The 12,573-nt window shown below is 35.4% G+C and overlaps 1 non-coding gene across 1 annotated transcript; it reads left to right on the top strand.

The window, feature by feature from the left end:
- Positions 1 to 391: 391 nt before the first annotated feature.
- Positions 392 to 527, top strand: LOC126005493 (U4 spliceosomal RNA). Its single transcript, XR_007494550.1, has one exon. It is a non-coding gene; the product is annotated as a U4 spliceosomal RNA (small nuclear RNA).
- The last annotated feature ends 12,046 nt before the right edge of the window (positions 528 to 12,573 follow it).

Below are 12,573 nucleotides of genomic sequence, written 5' to 3'. Positions count from 1 at the left end.
ATAGATGTAGACTTTGCCTTTCCCAGCAACTCAGAATTTTAGGGTCATTGATTTCTGACCTATTACTATTTTTCATTTTCTATTGAAATAAGAAGGATGCTAATCTCTATTTCTATGTAATATTAGAAAACTTGAGAATAATAATGGTTACCTGCTTTACATGCATGTCAGGAAGACATTTTTTTTTATAAGGCACTTGGCAAATATAAAAAATTCCAACAAATTGCAAAGTTCTCCACATCCTGCTCCTCTTTAGAGAATCTATCAAAACCTTCACCCTTTTCAAGGTGACTTTCCTGGTCCTGATTTTCTAGTTTTTTCTTTGTTTAGGGTACTTATATATATATATACACACATATATATGCATATACATATACATATATATGTAATGAGCTTTGTGCAGAAGCAGTATCATAGCCAATGAGGTTTATCCAATGTGTGATTATTGCTAATTGTAAATGATTTCAAAATATTTTTCATGGACTGTATGTGTGTCATGCAAAAATGTTTTCTAACATATAAGTATTTTGAAATTGCATCTATAAGTTAAACTTTCATTTAGAAATATTGTATGGTTTCCATTTTAAACATTTCTGATTATAAGAAATGCAAGTAAATGAGCATTTTTTTCTCCAAGTGCAGCACTCTGCAACCAGAAGAATTTTTTGATTCTATTTATTTATTTATTTATTTATTTATTTATTTATTTATTTTTGAGGCATATCCGGCAGTGCTCAGGACTTACTCCTGGCTATACACTCAGGGACCACTCTTAGTTCGGGTACCATCTGGGGTGGCAGGGTTTGAACTAATGTTAGTTACATGCTAAGCAAGTGCCTTATGCAGCCTCTCCAACTACAATAAGAAGAATTCTTATTTTAAAAAATAAAGAAAAATAAAATAACAAAATTTTACAGATTGAGACCCTATTGAATTTAAATAAATGTGATTTGATATATGAGATAAATAGAGCATAATTTTCTTCTATACCTCCTTAAAGTGAACTAACTTTATATTGCAGAGTTAGTAAATATATTTATCTGGTGTTAATTGTTCCAGGAAAGAGACATGCTTTAAAATAATGCTTTCAGATAGTGCTTTCAAACTGAGATTCAGGTCATCATTTCTAAATATTCGTTTAATCAATGACCTCTATCTTTTCGGTATACTTTTGAAAGCAATGGTAATTAGGTAGATAATTACAACATAATTATTAACACTGTATATTAGTAGCATGCTATGAAACGCCCAGCAGCAATCAGGAGTTACTCCTGACTTTGTGCTCAGAAATTGCTCTTGGTAGGCTCAGGGGATCAAATAGGATGCTGAGGATTGAATCTGAGTCCTTTCCAGGTCATCTGCATGCAAGGCAAACACCCTACTGTTGTGCTATTGCTCTGGCCCCACTTATAGTCACATTTCTATATACTTGGTTGCCATGAAACATTTACTTACAATTTAAATTGACCTCTGCCCTGACTATATCCTGTTTTACCTCAAGGGAAAGAGCTTATATATACTAATTCTAAAAACCAATTTTTTCTTGTGAGAAATTTTACTTATTCTTTTAAAGATCTGTGTGCACCAATTTGACTCATTCTGTACTTGCTAATGTGCTCTGTTCAACTTGATTGATGGTTAAAATAGTGCTCTTATGTAATTTACATAATTTCTAAATAATTAATATTTAGGAGTAAAGTTGCATGCTATAGTTTAGTGTTTGTGAAACAAACAACTTTTCTTATATTGGAATTTTGAATGAGATAATATTAGAAAATGTCTTATATTTGTTTGGAGAGTATAGAAAATTGGTTGAAATAACAAACATTTGTATATTTATTTGTAATATATTACATTAGAGTGAGGGTTCAAAGATGATACAAACTTTCAAAAATATTCCCTTGCTTAAAATATAACATATTTGTATAGTTAGAATAATAACTTATTAACTATGTTATGCAAATTTAGACAAAGACTCAAGTAAGGGACTTAACAAAATATCTTACTAAGGTATAAAATTTATTTAAAAAATTCTATAAAAATAAGATTTTCAAAAATATAATTTATAATGTAGAAGTATAACAGAAATAAAAGCATAGAGATGGAACAAGGATTTAGTGGAAGATAATATTGAGAATTTTGTGGATAGCCAACTCTTGCATTAGTGATAAATGCAAATAAGCAGAGATTGAAAAGTGGATTATGACTTAATTGAGGAAAGCATTCCAGAGAGTTTTTAAAAATCGATCCTTTTGAGTACCATAGAGGCCATACAGCTGGTAAAACCCTTGCCTGATTCTGGTTTAATCTCTGGCACCCCACGTAGTACCCTAGACTCTCTAGTAGTGATCCTTGAGCTCGAAGCCAGGAGTAAACCCGATGTACAGGCAAGTAAAATCCTCAAATAAGACAAAACTAGGGGCCGGAGAGGTGGCGCTAGAGATAAGGTGTCTGCCTTGCAAGCGCTAGCCAAAGAAGGACCGCGGTTCGATCCCCCGGCGTCCTATATGGTCCCCCCAAGCCACGGGCAATTTCTGAGTGCTTAGCCAGGAGTAACCCTTGAGCATCAAATGGATGTGGCCCGAAAAACCAAACCAAACCAAAACAAAACAAAAGACAAAACTAAAAAATAATTAGGCAACAAGGAGTCATAACAAAACTTTAAAATCATAATTCTTTTCATATTTTATAGTAGTAACTTATTTTGCTATTAGAAACATAGATTAGAGATTTACAGAAACAAACCCCAATAAAACTAACTCATTAAACCTCAATGCCAATAGTTCAAAATGTAATTAAAATCAGAATTAACAAAGTGGTCATAGATTACAGAGAAAGTTACAAGATTTGAGAATGTATTTAAATTACTGTGATATGACCCAACCACATGCTTTGTATGTATGAAGCCTGGATTTCATACTCTGATACCATCAACAAATAATTAATTAAAGAGACAGTAGAGATAGCCAGAAGGTAGGAGACAAAAGAAAAGAAAAAGGAAAGGAAAGGAAAGAAAAAGTGGTAGTGTACAAACAAGAGCTACCTAAGCATTATGCCAGAGTAAGCTCTGAGTACTACAACATCCTCTTCAATCACTTTGCAGCAAAGAAAGAAGAAATAAAAGGAAAAGAGAAAAAGAAAGAAGGAAGAAAAGGAAAGAAAGAGAAGGAAAAAAGAAAGAAAGAAAGAAAGAAAGAAAGAAAAAGAAAGAAAGAAAGAAAGAAAAAAGAAAGGAGAAAGAAAAAGAAAGGAAGGGAGAGGAAAAGAGAAAGAAGAAAGAGAGAGAGAGAAAGAAAGAAAGAAAGAAAGAAAGAAAGAAAGAAAAAAGAAAGGAGAAAGAAAAAGAAAGGAAGAGAGAGGAACAGAGAAAGAAGAAAGAGAGAGAGAGACAGAAAGAAAGAAAGAAAGAAAGAAAGAAAGAAAGAGAAAAAATAAAGAAAGAAGAAAGAGTGGGGCTGGAGCAATAGCACGGCAGTAGGGCATTTGCCTTGCACACTGATGCTGATCCAGGACAAACCCGGGTTTGACTCCCAGTGTCTTATATGGTCCCCTAAGCCTGGCAGGAGTGATTTTGAGCACAGAGCTGGGAGTAATTGTGAGTGATGCCAAGTGTGAACCGCCCCCCCCCAAAAAAAAAGAAAGAAGGAAGGAAGGAAGGAAGGAGGGAGGGAAAGAAATAAAGAAAGAAAAAAGAAAAAAGAGAGAAAGAAAGAAGAAAGAAAGAAAGAAAGAAAGAGAGAAAGAAAGAAAGAAAGAAAGAGAGAAAGAAAGAAAGAAAGAAAAAAGAAAGGAGAAAGAAAAAGAAAGGAAGAGAGAGGAAAAGAGAAAGAAGAAAGAGAGAGAGAAAGAAAGAAAGAAAGAAAGAAAGAGAAAAAATAAAGAAAGAAGAAAGAGTGGGGCTGGAGCAATAGCACGGCAGTAGGGCATTTGCCTTGCACACTGATGCTGATCCAGGACAAACCCGGGTTTGATTCCCAGTGTCTTATATGGTCCCCTAAGCCTGGCAGGAGTGATTTTGAGCACAGAGCTGGGAGTAATTGTGAGTGATGCCAAGTGTGAACCGCCCCCCCCCCAAAAAAAAAAAGAAAGAAGGAAGGAAGGAAGGAAGGAGGGAGGGAAAGAAATAAAGAAAGAAAAAAGAAAAAAGAGAGAAAGAAAGAAGAAAGAAAGAAAGAAAGAAAGAAAGAAAGAGAGAAAGAAAGAAAGAAAGAAAGAAAGAAAGAAAGAAAGAAAGAAAGAAAGAAAGAAAGAAAGAAAGAAAGAAAGAAAGAAAGAAAGGAAAGAAAGAGAGAGAGAGGGAGGGAGGAAGGAAGGAAGGAAGGAAAGAGAGAGAGAGAGAGGGAGGGAGGAAGGAAGGAAGGAAGGAAGGAAGGAAGGAAGGAAGGAAGGAAGGAAGGAGAAGTATTTTGTGTCTTTTTGTTAAAACTAAATACTGGCAGAAGAATAAATTTGGGGAGAAAGAGAATTGTAAAAACACTGAATGTGAGATGCTAGTGAGTAGTCCATGAACCTAGACTGTTTTTTAGATAATATTTACGAAATGATTCTATCAAAAAAATCTGCTAATAGCAAAACTTTGGGCAAAATTTTTTTTTAATCATGTCATTGAGTCTTACAAACCAATCCTTTATTGTCATTTAAGTCAAAAAATAAAAAAATAAAAATAAAGAATTCTGCTGCCAGAATTCTTTGTTATTTGATTAGATCAGCTTTAAAAAGTTCCCTATATTTTCCTAATTATAGTAACCCAGGGAAATTGTGTTGTTATAATTATTGGCTACAATCTGGCTCTAATGATAATAGTTTAGAATCATGAAGCAGCAATATTTTAGCTCAAGAGAAAATAAACTTTATCCCAAACACATGTGTTCTTTTGCATTTCTCATCTGATGTTGCTGAAAATTTTATTTTTTCACTTTGAAATGTAGATCCTGCCAACTGTTTTAAAGGTTTTTATTCTTTTAGGGTAGGATAAAAATTTTTGCTTACTTATCTCCAATAGCAGAGGAGGAAATACTTAATCAGTGTGAAATACTTAATACAAACTTCAGAATGTTCTCAACTGCAATGAAGACTTCACATGTCTCTGACAGATTACCCTTAAAAACAATATAATAGACTAGGTAGTGTTGGTATAAAAACTTTCCCAACCAAGGCAACAGAATCTGCATCACACTAAATATTTAGGAGAGGGAGAAACATTTTTTGGGTTCAGATTATGTAATGAAAGGCGTCCATCTTATACACACTTGACTCACCCCCAGAGGGTGTAAAGGAAAAAAAAACATTGAGAATCAGAAGCTTGGTATCAGCTTTTGAGTGATTTTGGGTGATTGGTCAAATCTTATACCTCTCTGTGCTTCAGTATCTTTATTCATAAACTTTATTCTCTAACAAATTTCTGACTTTAATCCCCCTCAACACATAGATTTTTAATTTCATCTGTAAACTAATTTCACAATTAATACATGTTGATTATAAAATAAAGCAACCCAGGTCTCTTATTTACTACCAATGAAACTAAAATTCAGGGAAATTGTACTTACTGAGAATTTTGAGCTACGGTCATACTTTATCTGCACCTTTATGCTGTGTTGCACTGCTGCCAAACAATATTTATTATTTGAATAGAACATGACAGTTAGATACAGCTGAAACAATAAAATTACCTCTATTCCGGGGCCCGGAGATATAGCACAGTGGAGTTTGCCTTGCAAGCAGCCGATCCAGGACCAAAGGTGTTTGGTTCGAATCCTGGTGTCCCATATGGTCCCCTGTGCCTGCCAGGAGCTATTCTGAGCAGACAGCCAGGAGTAACCCCCTGAGCACTGCCGGGTGTGGCCCAAAAACAAAACAAACAAACAAAAAATTACCTCTATTCCTTACCACGAGCAAGCAACTTTGACTAAGGACTTAAGAAACTCATTAGTAAAAGTAATCTCAAAACTACCTTTGAGTGGGTTTTTTGATGCTTCAAAAATTATCATAAAAAGTATTATAACTCAGGAACATAAACTTTAAAAATAATTTCAATCAATGCCAAAGAAACACAATTTGTTAGTGGAAGCAGAAATAAAATGCTAAAATCTCTTGTATAAAAAGATACCATGTATTGGGGTCATTCGAAAAGGAATTCACTTGGCCTAAGAGATATGGGGTTTCTCCGTCCTTGGAGTATATTGTCATGGGATTAACTATAGACTCTGTTCATATTTACTGTGCCAGGGCAGGAGGGAAAAAACAAAAAAGCAAACAGCACAAAACATTGTCTATTTTTTATATATTAATTTTTATCTTCATTTATTATTATTATTATTATTTACCTATCTATTTTTGCTCGATTTCTCTGGGTGTGGTTATTGAAGCTGTTGTCCCCAGTTATACATATTTTTTCTCTTCTTTTCTTTTCTTTTCTTTTTCTTTTTTTTTTTCCTTTTTACCCATGAGCACCACCAGGTGTGGCCCCCAAACAAACGAAAGAACAGAAAAGGGAAGGCAAAGGGAAGGGAAAGGGGAGGGAAGAGGGGGAGGGGGGAGGAAGGAAGGAAGGAAGGAAGGAAGGGAGGGAGGGAGGGAGGAAGGAAGGAAGGAAGGAAGCTTCTTTTCTTTATATGCTATGCCATGCTTCTTATCTCAAGACCATGGCGGTTTTTTTTGTTTGTTTGTTTGTTTGTTTTTTTGTGGTGCTTATCATTATTGTTGGAGTCCTCACTGGATATTTGACACTTCTTTTTGTACTGGTGGAGTGTTTCATCTTCTTTTTCTCCTTCATCTCTCAAATCGATGATGAGAGCCTCTAGAAGGATTCAACCCACTTTCGGAGTATTAAACTTTTACCCCAGTTTATTACTTTTCTCTTCTTCAGACAAAACCACGCAACTTGAACTAGCTAGTCCTGCCTCCCAATTAGAGGGGGAAAAAAAGGGAGGCACCAAGACCAAACAGGTGCAAGACTACTATGTAGTAGGATAGGTACATAGGGGACCACTTATTCTAGCAGCCCTGGGGGTGAGGGAAGAGGATATGGGAGATAGGACAAAAACGGAGGTGTAGGGAGGACAATTTGGTGATGGGAATCCCCCTTGATTTTATGTAAATATTTACCTAAATATTATTGTCAACAATATGTAAGCCACTATGATCAAAATAAAAATTATATTAAAAAAGATACCATGTAAATTATAAGCTCATAAATCACATAGAATGGAGTAAAAAATAAGAAAAAATAAAAAAAAATAAATCAAATAAGCTGAACGTGGCAGAGTATTTTGTTTTATTTATTTTATTATTTTTTCTTATTTTTTACTCCATTCTATTGCTTTTCTTTCTTTCAAACAAAACCACATAACTGGAATTATCGAGCTCCACCTCTCAAATAGAGGGGGAAACAAAGGAGGGTACCAGAACCAAACAGATATATGATCACTAATAGTATGCTAGACAAAGAGGGGACCACCTACTTTAGCAGCCCGGGGGGTGATGGTGGGGGATATGGTTGCAGGAAGGGAACAGGGATGGAGGGAGGACAAATTTGGTGATGGTTATTCCCCTGATTCAATGTTAATATGTACCTAAAATACTACTATGAAAGATATGTAAGCCAATATGATCAAAATAAAAATTAAAAAAATTATAAGCTCATTAGAAATGTATCTGCCTTCACATCATGTTAATCTTTAAGGATTAATACATACCCTTTGGAGGAGAGAAATATATTTGCTCAAGCATTGTGTCTGTATCTGTGCCTGTGAACACCTTCACAACTACATGCGACTACTACAGTAGTGACTTATTGCCTATCTGTGGAATAAATTAAGAGGAAAGATTTTGACTTATTTTGGAGGTGAGATCTTAAAAGATATCAGTTAACTGGAAATTCTTTTCCTACTCCCTCACCTTCCCTCAAATATTTTATTTTTCATTTTCTTTTCATTTTGTTTTGTTTTTGATTTTGGGGCCACACCTGGAAATGTTCAAAGGTTGTTTCTGTCTCTGCACTCAGGAATTATTTGTGGTATGCTTGGGGAACTACATGGGATGCTGAGAATTAAACTCCAGTCAACCACATGCAAGGTATGTATCCTACTCACTGTACTATTGTGCCAGTCTCTGCCTTCAAATATTTTCAAGGTCCTGAAAAGTCAGAACTATCATTATCTTTTTAGAAAAATCATAAAAAAAACTTCTCTAGAGAAGTATTGGTATGAAGAAAGCATTGAAATGGGGAGAGAAGGATGAATGAAGAATGTAACATGTTGTTTAAAATATTCTTTGTGGAAAAAGACCCCTACAATAATGGGATGTAAAGACAGGAGAGAATGGTGGGAAGAAACTACATGAGAGCTAACTGAATATATCACACAAGACTGGACTTTGTAAATAAAGCTTCTTTAGCATGCAATTTCATATTTTCCCTATGCTTAAATTCTGCACATTTTTCAAATTGATTTATTTATCTATTTATCTACTTATCTCTAATCTACTATGACTATTTTATTGTTCAGCCTATACCCATCTTTTCTGAGGTTACTACCACTGAATCCAAATGAGCTTGTACCTATCTTGTCAGGTTCATCTTTTATTTTGTCTTATACATTTACTTATTTTTTTTTTGTTTGGGGTTGACACCTAGTAGTGCTAGGGACTACTTGCTCATTCCACTATGATTTTTCACTTCAAATACACGATTCTGGAGATCAAGCTCAGACCATCTTCATATAAATCATATGCTTCAGTTTATATTGCAGCTTGGGGATGACCTTGACAATCCAGGTGGCAATCAGGGAACTCCATGTCTGCACCTGGTGGTGATGCTCAGGGTCTATAAGCAAGGCCTTAAACACTATTTTCTCTCTCTCTCTCTCTCTCTCTCTCTCTCTCTCTCTCTCTCTCTCTCTCTCTCTCTCTGCAGTCCCACTTCCCACACTTTGATTTTAACACACTCTGCATAATATTGAATTGCTACATAAATTCTTTAGGAATTTTCCCCTTATTTCTCCTGCTTGAGATTATCATCAATCCAAGATGACATCATCAATCCAATACCATACAAATGTTTTCCCAGGCACATAAGTTTCCAGTATACTTTTTTTCTTTTTTTGGTTTCCAGGCCTTTCTCTTTACTATGAGATTTTCTTTTCCTTTCCATAACTACTCCCTGTGACCATTTTCATGAACAACCTTTTTTAGTCATTTAGATTTTATAATTCTTTTGCTTGTTTGTTTTTAGATCATGTATAGCATTTCCCATGATTATTCCTGACTTGACCCTCAAGAATTACTCCTGACGGTGCTTGGAAGACTCTACAGTGTGCCAGGAATCAAACGTAGGCTGGGCATGTGCAAGACAAACACTCTATCTGCTGTACTATTGCTCCACCTGTCCAGTCGTTTTGATTTCAAACATGTCCCTTTTTTGGTCAGAATTTTCCTAACCCCTTATTACAAGCACAGTGCTTTTCTATATTCCCACCAGCAGCTGGTGGTCATTCCAAATAGATTAATCACAACTTTTTGTTTACTTTCTATTGTTCCCAGTAGTTTTTACACCTCTTTAGAATAGTCTTCTTTATCATTGTAACTTATTGCTCATGACAGTTTCAGATATTTGTTACTAAAAACAAAAACACACAAGGAATCCTTTCTCCCTTCTGTGAAAGTAGCTGCTTAGCTATGGGCATTACAGCTGAAGACAGCTAAGGTACTATAATTTTGTCTCAAAGATCTCTCCTATTGAAGATTTTGCACCTTAATTAAATTAATTATGGACCTTTAATCAGCAGTGAATGAGAGTTCCTTTCTCTTTACAATCCAGCCAGCATTGATTGTTCTTGTTCTTTACGATGTGTGCCAGTCTCTGTAGTGAGAGACAGTACCTCATAGTTGTTTTGATTTGCATCTCCCTGATGATTAGTGATGTGGAACATTTTTTCATGTATCTTTTGTTCATTTGTATTTCTTCTTTGAGGAAGTGTCTGTTCATTTCTTCTCCCCATTTTTTGATGGGATTAGATGTACTATTTTCTTGTTAAGTTCTGTTAGTACCTTGTTTATTTTTGATATTAGCCCTTTATTTGATGGGTATTGGTTGAATAGTTTCTCCCATTCTGTGGGTGGCTTTTGTATGTTAGGCACTATTTCCTTTGAGGTAGAGAAGCTTCCTTCTCAGCTTAATATAGTTCCATTTGTTTATCTGTTTCCACTTGTTTGGAGAGTGGTTTCTCCCTGAAGATATCTTTAGTCTCAATGTCATGGAGTGTTTTACTTACATGTTGTTCTATATACCTTATGGTTTTAGGACTGATATCAAGACCATCCAAGAAATACCATTTGTCTCTTTGCATAAAATGTGAATAATGTAAAAGAGACATAAAGTAAAAAGCAGTATTAAAATTAATAGTTACTATGCACTATTCTTGAAGAATTGTGAAACTGTTAAATCCATAAAGTAAGAATAAGAGCTGAAATAAGCTGGACTCCCCTGACCAAGTGTGTTGGGTTACATCTTATTTTACCCAACACAAATATCATCTCTGGTTTCTTTGTATCTGTTTGTTTACAAGTTGGTTTCACCCAAAACAAAGATTTTCATATATGTAAACCTGTGTGGGACAGACTCAGGATAGCTGCTTTACCTCAGGGTTGTCTCTATACTAAACAAACAAACAAACAAACCAAAAAATCTCCTCCCAAACTGGTAGTTCTGGCAGGCATCTGGCTCTCCATACTAGGTAGAAGTCTGCCGGACTACACCCTCAGTTTGGTCTGGATTATTTCTTCTGCAACTCGAACTCTGATTCAGACTCATTCACCTAGAGTTGGAGATAACAGCACTTGGGATGATTTTACAAAGTGAATATATTAGGTCATATTAGGTCTATAGCTAGATTTGGTACATTAATAAGTTTATGTGTGTATTTTAGTATATGAAGCAGGTAAGATCTAAGAAGTAATGTACTGAATATATTGATAAGTAGATATACTGTTCTCCATCTCAAGAGATAGAGGAGCTGTTTTCAGAGAGGAAGCAACATAAAACACAAGAAAAGCTGAGTAAATTGAAAGTAACTGCAGGGAGATTATAGAGTGTTACAGTTTGTATGAAACAAAGTCAGCATGGAATTACTGGCTGGGGAAGGCAGCAGGCAGACCATCTGACAGGGAGGAGGAGAGGAAACCCGACCCAGGCCCAGACCAGCATTCTGCCATTACCGGCTGGGGATGGTGGCACGAAGGGGTGAACCTACACCACCTGACAGGTAGGGAGAGAGGTAAATCCTTGCTGAGGTTGGGAAAGGCTGAGGGGACCTACAACTTCTGGCTGGTGTAGGTTTGGCACGGGCAAACTTAGCGATTACAGTCATCATACCCACCTAGGGCCACACTCCAGAGAAGGGACCCAGCCCCACACCACAGGTGACAAAGGAGGGCTGGGATCTGAAGGCAGAACATCCCAAGTCCAAACACCAAATGCAAAGAAATATGGGTAAACTAAAAAAGACACTAGCAACTGGAGATATAGGGAATAATACGAGTGAGTTTCCAAGCTCACCAAAATGCAGGGGCCCAATAGATGAGGACTTAAAGGTAGCAATGAAAGCCATGGCAATATAAAGTTACTAGCCAGTGAATTCAAGAAATCCATAGATGAACAAATAAACCAACTCAAAGAAGAAATTTTTTAGAAGATGAGAGAATCCATACGAACGGAATTAAAGGTAATAAAAAACATCTTAGCAAGCCATAATAGCAGAATTCACAGTCGAAGAATCTCATTGAAGAACTTGAAGAAAAACTACAAACCAAAATTGACAAAGAAGTTAATAAGTAAATAGAGATAAAGCATTGGAAGAAAATATTAGGTATTTAATGCATAAGGACAAAAGAAATAATCTATGGATTGTAGGAATACCAGAAGGGGAGGAAATAGGAAAAGAGGAAGAGTAAGTGATCAGGGAAATAATAGCAGAAAACTTTCCCATCCTCTTGAAAAAGGCTCTGGTACAAATTCAGGAGGTGAAAAGAGTCCCTAATAAAATAGACCCTAATAAACTAACACGAAAACATATAGTAATCTAATGGAAAAAAAAAAAAAAGAGAAAAATGAACTTAAAGCAATAAGGGAGGAAGAAACCCTTCAAGTACAAAGAAAGGAACATAAAAATCAAACAGATCTCCTATTTGAAACAATGTTAACATGGCCAGGTACATAGGAAGAGCTCAGAAAGTGATCCAGACTTCAAAGTCATGCTGAAGAATTTATCTTAATTTTTTTACGAAATGAGAAATAGTGACATATTTTGTAAAGATGATTAATTGGGGAGAGAATTTATATGATCAATTACACTTCAGGTTGACTACCTGAAAGTTTATTGCTACTTGGATCTCAAAGGTTAAGTCCTTAAAAACCAATAGAATAGTTTGAGCTTAGATGGTAGCAATAGAATAATGAATGCAAATATGATTAAGCTAATATAATTGATTGGACTTAGTGAGCCTTCAGGATAGACAATATAGGATGAAAAACACATTTTAGAAGAACATAATAATTAAGTTAACTTTTTGAAAAGTGAC

Source organism: Suncus etruscus, chromosome 3 (assembly GCF_024139225.1).
Source record: "Suncus etruscus isolate mSunEtr1 chromosome 3, mSunEtr1.pri.cur, whole genome shotgun sequence".
NCBI lineage: Eukaryota > Metazoa > Chordata > Mammalia > Eulipotyphla > Soricidae > Suncus > Suncus etruscus.
Note: the sequence above shows the minus strand (reverse complement) of the source record. Positions and strands in the feature narration are given on the sequence as shown.